Source organism: Pseudomyrmex gracilis, unplaced genomic scaffold (assembly GCF_002006095.1).
Source record: "Pseudomyrmex gracilis isolate BER0280 unplaced genomic scaffold, ASM200609v1 scaffold_125, whole genome shotgun sequence".
NCBI lineage: Eukaryota > Metazoa > Arthropoda > Insecta > Hymenoptera > Formicidae > Pseudomyrmex > Pseudomyrmex gracilis.
Window position 1 is genome coordinate 397,214 of NW_018020709.1, and position 7,895 is coordinate 405,108.

Sequence of the window (7,895 nt, forward strand, 5' to 3'; positions counted from 1 at the left end):
ATATAAAAAGCCTCCATAAAAAAACCTATATATATCTCACTATCGAAAAAGACTATATTCTTAAATAAAGAATATATTTTTAATTTCAGAAGAGAATATCATCTAAAATCTTTAAGAAGATTTTTTAAGTATAAAATCTTCTACTTACGAGAATATAATTTTTTCGGTGTTAATATAACAGAAGTCATTAATTGACATATAATTTATTGTCGAAAGAAAAATATTATTTGACAAATAATAAAAATATCGAAGAAACAACATTGATTAGAAAATGTGCTTTGCGATATTAAAAATGTCATATCTGTAAAATTTGTGTTTTTCAAAATTTCCACGCACACGTGTCGCTTCTGATGCGCGAGCTTCTTTCGTTTTTTCACGCAGCATCCTCCTGCGTAAGCCAATTGTAGTCTGTGACACAAAACGGAGCATCGTTTTTCTTTTTGTTTGACGCAACAAGACACCGCTAATTTTAGCGGTCGCGCGTACTTCATAGTCGCCCTGGATCGCCCGAGCGCGTTTTCGCAGATATTCCCGTTTCATTCTAAGCGGGAATCGCCCGAAGGTCGCGAAGATGAAGATGCGACGCGCGTGCGATCTCATTTAAACGCTCGATTTGGTCTCGCGTGTGTTAAATACACGCTATACTGATATTTAATAAACGCTCTTTTTACAAATGTGCACATAATTCAAAAGCAAAAGCTTATTTTAAATGTTTTTAAACTGCGTTATCGCGGTTAGTAGTCTCATCATTGAAGAATTCTATTTTACGTTTGACCCAGAAACTCTCCGGAGAATTTACGTTCGTTGACGTGAAACAGAAACACCGTTCGTCAATTTTAAAGTGAAAACCGCGTGACGAACATGCGCGGTGGAGAAAAATTTAAATAATCAAAAAGTTTGACACTTTCTTGACAACACACGCGCAGAGAGATTTAGTGATCTTCTCCAACACAGTCTGCTTCGCTTTTTTTGTTTTTTTAATTTTGAACATAAATTATAATTTTAAATCTGGAATACTCGAGTTAAATTATTGCTTTTTTATCTTTTTTAATAAGATTTATACTGACACCTCAACTCGATCTTCGAACTTTAGAAGCTGTGGGGAAAAAAAATAGATCTCGTGTGTTTTTGAGAGAGAGAGAGAGAAAGAGAGAGCGATTTATTCTCCAGCTTGCATTCCCGAGCGGGCGGCAAAAAGAGGAAGGCGCCTACCACGTTAAGCGACGCGTCGTGACGCAAGAGTCCCGGATTCGCGGTCGCTATATTTAGGCCTGTGCCCGGGCCCCGGTCTGTTTTTAGTTGGTAACAGGTGGAAGTGTCGGGGAGAGCCGTACGTTCGCGGACGCGGCATAGCCGACGAGTCTTCGTCTGACTTTGACCGATTTACGCGAACCCCCCTATCGGCGGACTCATGGTACGTACCCCCCGATATCTCCCGACGATAATGACCTCGTAAGCCGGCCTCGTCGTCGCGGGCAATTGCGATTCCAGCGCCGGGACCTCGACGGATATAACCTCGTGTATTTGTGTCTCTTTACGATACTAGTTTTAATGGTCAAGCTCTGAAGTTCGGGACGAAGCTTTTGGAAAGTTATTGACAAATTATAAATTTTTTTTTTATTTACTTTAAAAGATATTTATATAGAGAAAATTAAAGTTACGAATATGTTATATTTCGCAAACCAAAATTTAATTTAAACACGACGTTCTGTGATTTATCAAATTTATTTATTGTTGCGATAAATTTATTTATTTATTGTGTATTTATATAAAAACAATATATTTGCTTAGTCAGATAAATGGGAAGTTAACTGCGGTTGTAGATCCTAATCTTAATGTGTGTGCTTTGACTCGGCGAAGTTACTAGATTTCATCGCGGAGAGAGTGTTTTGCCGATACTCTCGCGCGTCCGAGAATATCTTGACCTTAAAATCATGTGAAAACCGGGTTTGACACGTTTAACCCAGTTTTGTGCGGATCTCTGTGGGACGCTCGGAAAAGAGAGAACTCGTCAAGGATTTTCTTTAAAAACACACATATCGCATCACGTCACGTGTATTATAACGAAGAAAATAAGAAAATGGCCGCCGAAAATGTTGCCGAAGAGCCGCATTCTTGTCGCGTGCGTAACGGAGAGATATCGGGGTTGAGACGACGCAGCAGCGCCGGAAGAAAAATGAAGAAGACGTAGGCGGTATATAACGACGAGGTGCACGACGCGGTAGAGAGAGAGAGAGGGAGGTGAATTACATCCCCACATCCGCGTGGGTAATCTAGATGGCTTCTAAAAATATAATATGGCGCGGTCAGGCAAATCATCTGGGACGTGGGTTCGAAAACTGAAATACGCGCCTTGCATCGTCGAGATATTTCGCGATTGACTCCGGGTAACCGGGTTAATTGTCGCGGAAATATTTTATAATTGAAAAGTCAATCGCGCGAGAAAAAATTCGATCGCAAAATATTTTGAGTCACGAGTGCGCGCTTATTTATTTAAAAGCGAGAGATGCGCGAACGACATAAACATCGGTATAAACATTGACGTTTTATCAAGTCACATTAATATTTATAAATAAATATTAAATACGTACTTGAAATTTTTTTAATAGAAAATTAATATTACTTATTGTATGATTATAAATATTTTGTTATTTTACATTTCGTGATTTATTGTGTGAAAAACAAAAATGTACGCGTGTGTGTGTGTGTGTGTGCGTCTATTGCAGATATGTCAGTGCGTCATTGTTTGAATGCGGAAGACAACGTGATGGGAGGAATTAAATAATCAAAAAGTTTGGCACTTTCTTCGCCAACACGTGTAGAGATTTAGACGATCTCTTCTCCAACACGGTTCAACGGGGGATTACAGTTTACAACTGCGCTGCGCGAGAGCACTTCCACCTGTCGTCCTAGCATTCTTGGCTGCAAATCGCGCGCCACGCGACCTCGTAACAGAGCCAAGCTTGACATAATACGGCTCGATTAAATAACAATGCACATCGCATACGTATCTCGTTAAAAAATGCCCATCTCAAAAATCACAGTACAAAAATAAAAGTATTAGTACACAGTACACAAATAAAAATTATCTGTCGTCCGCAAAGTTCAATTGGCTAAAATTACGACTCGGTTTTCTATTTTTATAGCGAATATAAAAACGCTATATAAAGTGAACGTTTCAAAAAAACAAGAAGAAAATAAATTAGTTTTTTTGTCAATTATTTTGCAATCAGTTTTTTTTTTCAATTTTTCAGATTTCGATAAAGAAAAAAATCATTGAATTCTTGTTGTTGCTGAACATCTTACGAAAAAAGCAATGTCAATCGCGACAATTAACACGTGATGTGATTACCGATTATTTCCGAGGGAGAATAAAACCGTGCTTGTGCGCTTTGATGTAGCGTGCTCGTATCTCTGTATGCAGAGATGTTTAGAAAGCGAAGTGACATTAAAGACTCCGCCAGGTGGGGTCAAACGCGCGAGAGAATCTTCTAAGTGCACACATTTCTTTGGATTTCCGGAGGCCTCGCGTGACTCCGGTTAAAAGCCCGCGCGAGATCCGCGCGTGACCGTTCCGCAAGGGGAGCGTCGCGCAAGGGAAAAACTTTTTTGCATCACATCGCGATATTAATACCGGAAACTTCGGCGAATCGGAGAAAGAAAGAACACCGGGCCGCACGTTACGCGCGGGCGAAATACGAGAACGAGAGCGCAAAGCGCGGGAAAGTAGTAAGCGTCCGCTCGCGTCAGACAACACCGTTCAAGCAGCCCGCGCGCGGAGGACATCGCGTGATTATCGCGCAGATTTCGTTTCACCCTTGCCTTCGCTCGATATCTTCGCGTTTGTTTAAAGGAATTGTTGTCGCGTTTTTCGCGAGCTTTATATTTGACATAATTGTTCACTTTTTAAACAAGAATATTTATTACATATTCGTATTTATGCACGTATTTTCCTTAAGAACAGAAAGTTAAATTTATTTCGAAGTATATATGTGTATACATATATATATATATATATTTAAGCACATTCTCTGCACAACATCCTGCAAAACGGCTCTTACAATTTATTTCATTCATTCACCGAAAAAATTATATTCTTGTAAGTAGAAGATTTTATACTTAAAAAATCTTCTTAAAGATTTTAGATGATATTCTCTTCTGAAATTAAAAATATATTCTTTATATTTAAGAATATATTCTTAATTTAAGAATATAGTATTTTTCGCGCGATAGTGAGATATATATATATGTTTTATATATAGAGGCTTTTTATATTTTAATCAGTATATATTCTTATCAATATTACTATTTAGAGGATTTTCCTCTTAAAATAAGAAATTCTTCTTGGCGCCTATTTTAGTATAAAATATACTTAAAGTGAGTGGGATATCCTCAAAACAAGAATACAATTTTTTCGGTGTACGTGTATATATATATATATATACACCGAAAAAATTATATTCTTGTAAGTAGAATATTTTATACTTAAAAAATCTTCTTAAAGATTTTGGATGATATTCTTCTGAAATTAAGAATATATTCTTTATTTAAGAATATAGTCTTTTTTGATAGTGAGATGTATATATGTTTTTCTATAGAGTGAGATATATATATGTTTTTCTTTTTATATTCTAATCAGTATATATTCTTATCAATATTACTATTTAGAAGATTTTCCTCTTAAAATAAGAAATTCTTCTTGGCGCCTATTTTAGTATAAAATATACATAAGTAAGTGAGATATCCTCAAAACAAGAATACAATTTTTTCGGTGTTAGTTTAAAGACTCCTGAGTCCGAAGAATCTTCTTCTTGTTATTATTAAGTTAAATTTATTTTTTTTATTTATTTCACTTCGTCAAAGTTTTCGAGAAAAATCAGAGAGAGAGAGAGAGCTTCGCGTCAAGACTGTCTGACAGTTCAGACTTCGAGCGAAGTCACGTTGAAAGCACGTTGTGAATATTTAGAAACAAACGAAATAAATTTGAAATCTGAAATCTTCGCCCGTGACACATAGATCCGATATTATTTTCACAGTAACCGTTAAATTTGATCTCGGAGCGCGATCCGAAAGTTTTGTTGCGGCGTTCCCAATTCGGTCGCACGTTGGCTGGCACTTGCGGTGACGTGCCCTACAATATTAGCAAGCCCGTGTCAATCTAGAACCGCGGTTCGGTTGCGAGAGAATCAAATTTTATACGAAATCTTTTTTATATTATATTTTTAGAGACAGTCTACCCTCACAAAAAAAAATACGATACGTCGACAAAGTAATTTTATTTTTTTTTTTTAACACAAAAGAGAGAGAAACGAGATTTGCGAAATAAAAATAAGCCGCGCAAAAAAAAATACCGTTGACGACGACGAGAAAAACAAAAAGAATGACAAAAATCGAGTCGAAAGATCGAGTCGCAATTCGAGACATTCTTTCGAGATTGATGCAAGGCAAATAATTGTTGTTTGAGTTTTATATCAGCGGAAAGGAAACGGCCTATACGGAGATTCGTGCGTCGCTCTTGGCGGATCGCGTGGATCGGCTATTCTCGTATCGACGGTATAAATACGGCGGTCGTGCGCGAGGCGCGCGCATAGTTACATAATCTTTAAACAAATTCTTTGCCAAATTATTATAAACAAAATCCGCCACACTTCTCTCGCGCGGACGCGCGATTGGCATAAAGCGCGACTGCGAGGGTTGGTCGCGGGCGCGACGACGCGCTTCGTAGCCTCAAAATTGGTATTGCAATAAAAAGGAAAGCCGAGACGACACGACAACGACGCGGGAGCGCGTCGGCCATTGCCAAATCGCTTCCACGAAATTAGAATACGTCGGAGGCGGCGGAGGCGGCGAAGAGATTACGGACGCCGAAGAAGAAAATCGGGACCGATAAATAATTCCGACGTTAACAAGGAGAACGCGTTTGTAATCGTCGTCTCAGAGGGAGTGAAGATATTTCTCTCTTAAAAACCGAACGTTCAATTCGAAATGACTGTACGGTGAGACCATCGTCTATTAATAATTTTCGACGATTTATGTTGCGAATTTCTAAATCGTTCGACGGAAAATGCGCAGCGCGTACGAGATTGTTTTCGCCCCCGCGATCAATAATATAAACAATTAAATGACGTGTATATATATATATATATATATATATATTACGCAATAACGCGGGAGAAAGGTGAAAGTTCGTGTGCTTTGATAATGTACGTGATTGTATTCGATTTTAAACATACAGCTGTCACACACACACACACACACACACACACACACAAAGCGAATCGTCATTTTAAACGGTAACAGATAGCAATTTGATCCGCACGCAAAGATATTGCGCTAAACATGAGATCACGAACGAGGTCGTGATTACGCGTAAATGCAAACGGCACGTTCTCTCAACGGCAAGAACATTATCCTACGTTAGGTAACGTTTGAAAGTCAGAAAAGAAAATGAAATTTTGAATTTCGAAATCAAGTCGCGATTTAAATTACAAAAATTTATCTCGTTAAAAGCTTTTTAACAAAAATTGCAACAATTAAGTAACTTCATAATCGACAATCTTCTCTTGTTTACATATTGTTTATCATATGTCAGTGTGTTATATGCGCGTACTGAGATATTAATTAATGAAATGATGATTAATCGACGTCCCCACATCTCTGTTTCACGGATCTGTTTCGAGTCCTCGATGTGTTAAACGACGGCGGTTAGCTCGCAAACAAATAAATTAAAACACACACACTTACGAACGCACACGTGAAAAAGCGGAAGAGAGAATAGAAGAAATGGATCAGCAAGAGACAGAGAACAGCGCTGGTCGTTGGTTAAAAAACGATGATTAACACGCGTGTCTCCGCGTGCGTAGTTAGTGGAGAAGAGCAATGTTCCTACTAATGTGTACGTGCGACGCAGCTCGGCGTCCGACCAGACGGTTTCTTCCTTCACTTGTCGCACAGAATAGAACGTGTAATAAAGGATATAATGCGGTCGCTTACGGTTGAAAACCGCGCGGTTTTCGAGGGAAATCCCCTTAGCGATCCTCCCTTCGATGCACTCGCGATGGCGCTTGCGTCGCGCGCCCTTTCGCCACCCCATTTCTCCGATCTTTCTCTCTCTCTCTCTCTCTCGATCCATCGCGATGTTTCTCATCGTCTCAAACCTTTCTTACGCGATGTTCATTTCCCTCTTTCTTTCTCGAGAAAAAAATTCTGCGACTCCCGATCGAAAAAAGAGACGAAAGAAAGGCTTGTTGCAGAGATCTTTACCTAAGTATTTTTCGGGCGACCGTTCGGTTCGGGGATTGGACCTTAAACTGAACGACTGCCGCCAAAAGTGTGGACTTAGTATAGTCGCCGATGGTGAACACGGTGGCGCCGATCTGGCGACGGGATTCGACAATAAAGCCGCGCGACATTTATGGCGCAACCCCCCCGCCAGCGAGGATGCGATTGGTCGGAGCGCACGCGCGCGCGCGCGGATCTTGTCTTGTTGGTAGTTTGGTGTAGGTGAGGAAAAGACGGAGGAAAAGAAGAGAGAAAATTATATATGCGCCGCGCGATTTCCAACCGACTATCCTTCAGACGCGCTCGGTGCTTGCAACAGCAGCGATGCGAGCTGCATCGCTGTGCTGTTGCAGCACTCGAGAGACTGCGTATTTAGGATTTACGATACGCTTGTATACAAGAGAGGTGCGTCGTGTGTAGCTTTATTCTCGGGGAAATATGCGTTAGGAGATGAAATTCCCGGACAGAGAGAGAGAGAGAGAGCGGCGCAGAAAACACAGCGGCGCGCCGCTTATGTAATGTTGAATTGCACAAGTTTATGTTTTCTGCGCCGGACGCTTGACGGATTATGTGGTTTCCTTCTCTATTTTCGCTCTCTCTTTCTCTCTTATTTC

General features: G+C 39.8%; 1 protein-coding gene across 4 annotated transcripts in view; it reads right to left on the reverse strand.

Annotated features, from left to right (window-relative positions):
• The window catches only part of LOC109856603, a 21,624-nt gene extending 14,244 nt beyond the window's left edge, over nt 1–7,380 (reverse strand). For 2 of the 4 annotated variants that reach the window (XM_020432056.1, XM_020432058.1), the window contains exon 1: nt 7,264–7,380. The gene's annotated coding sequence lies outside the window, so the exon portion shown is untranslated. The remainder of the gene's footprint in view (nt 1–7,263) is intronic. The other 2 variants (XR_002250403.1, XM_020432059.1) reach the window with 2 other exon arrangements.
• Nucleotides 7,381–7,895: the final 515 nt, after the last annotated feature.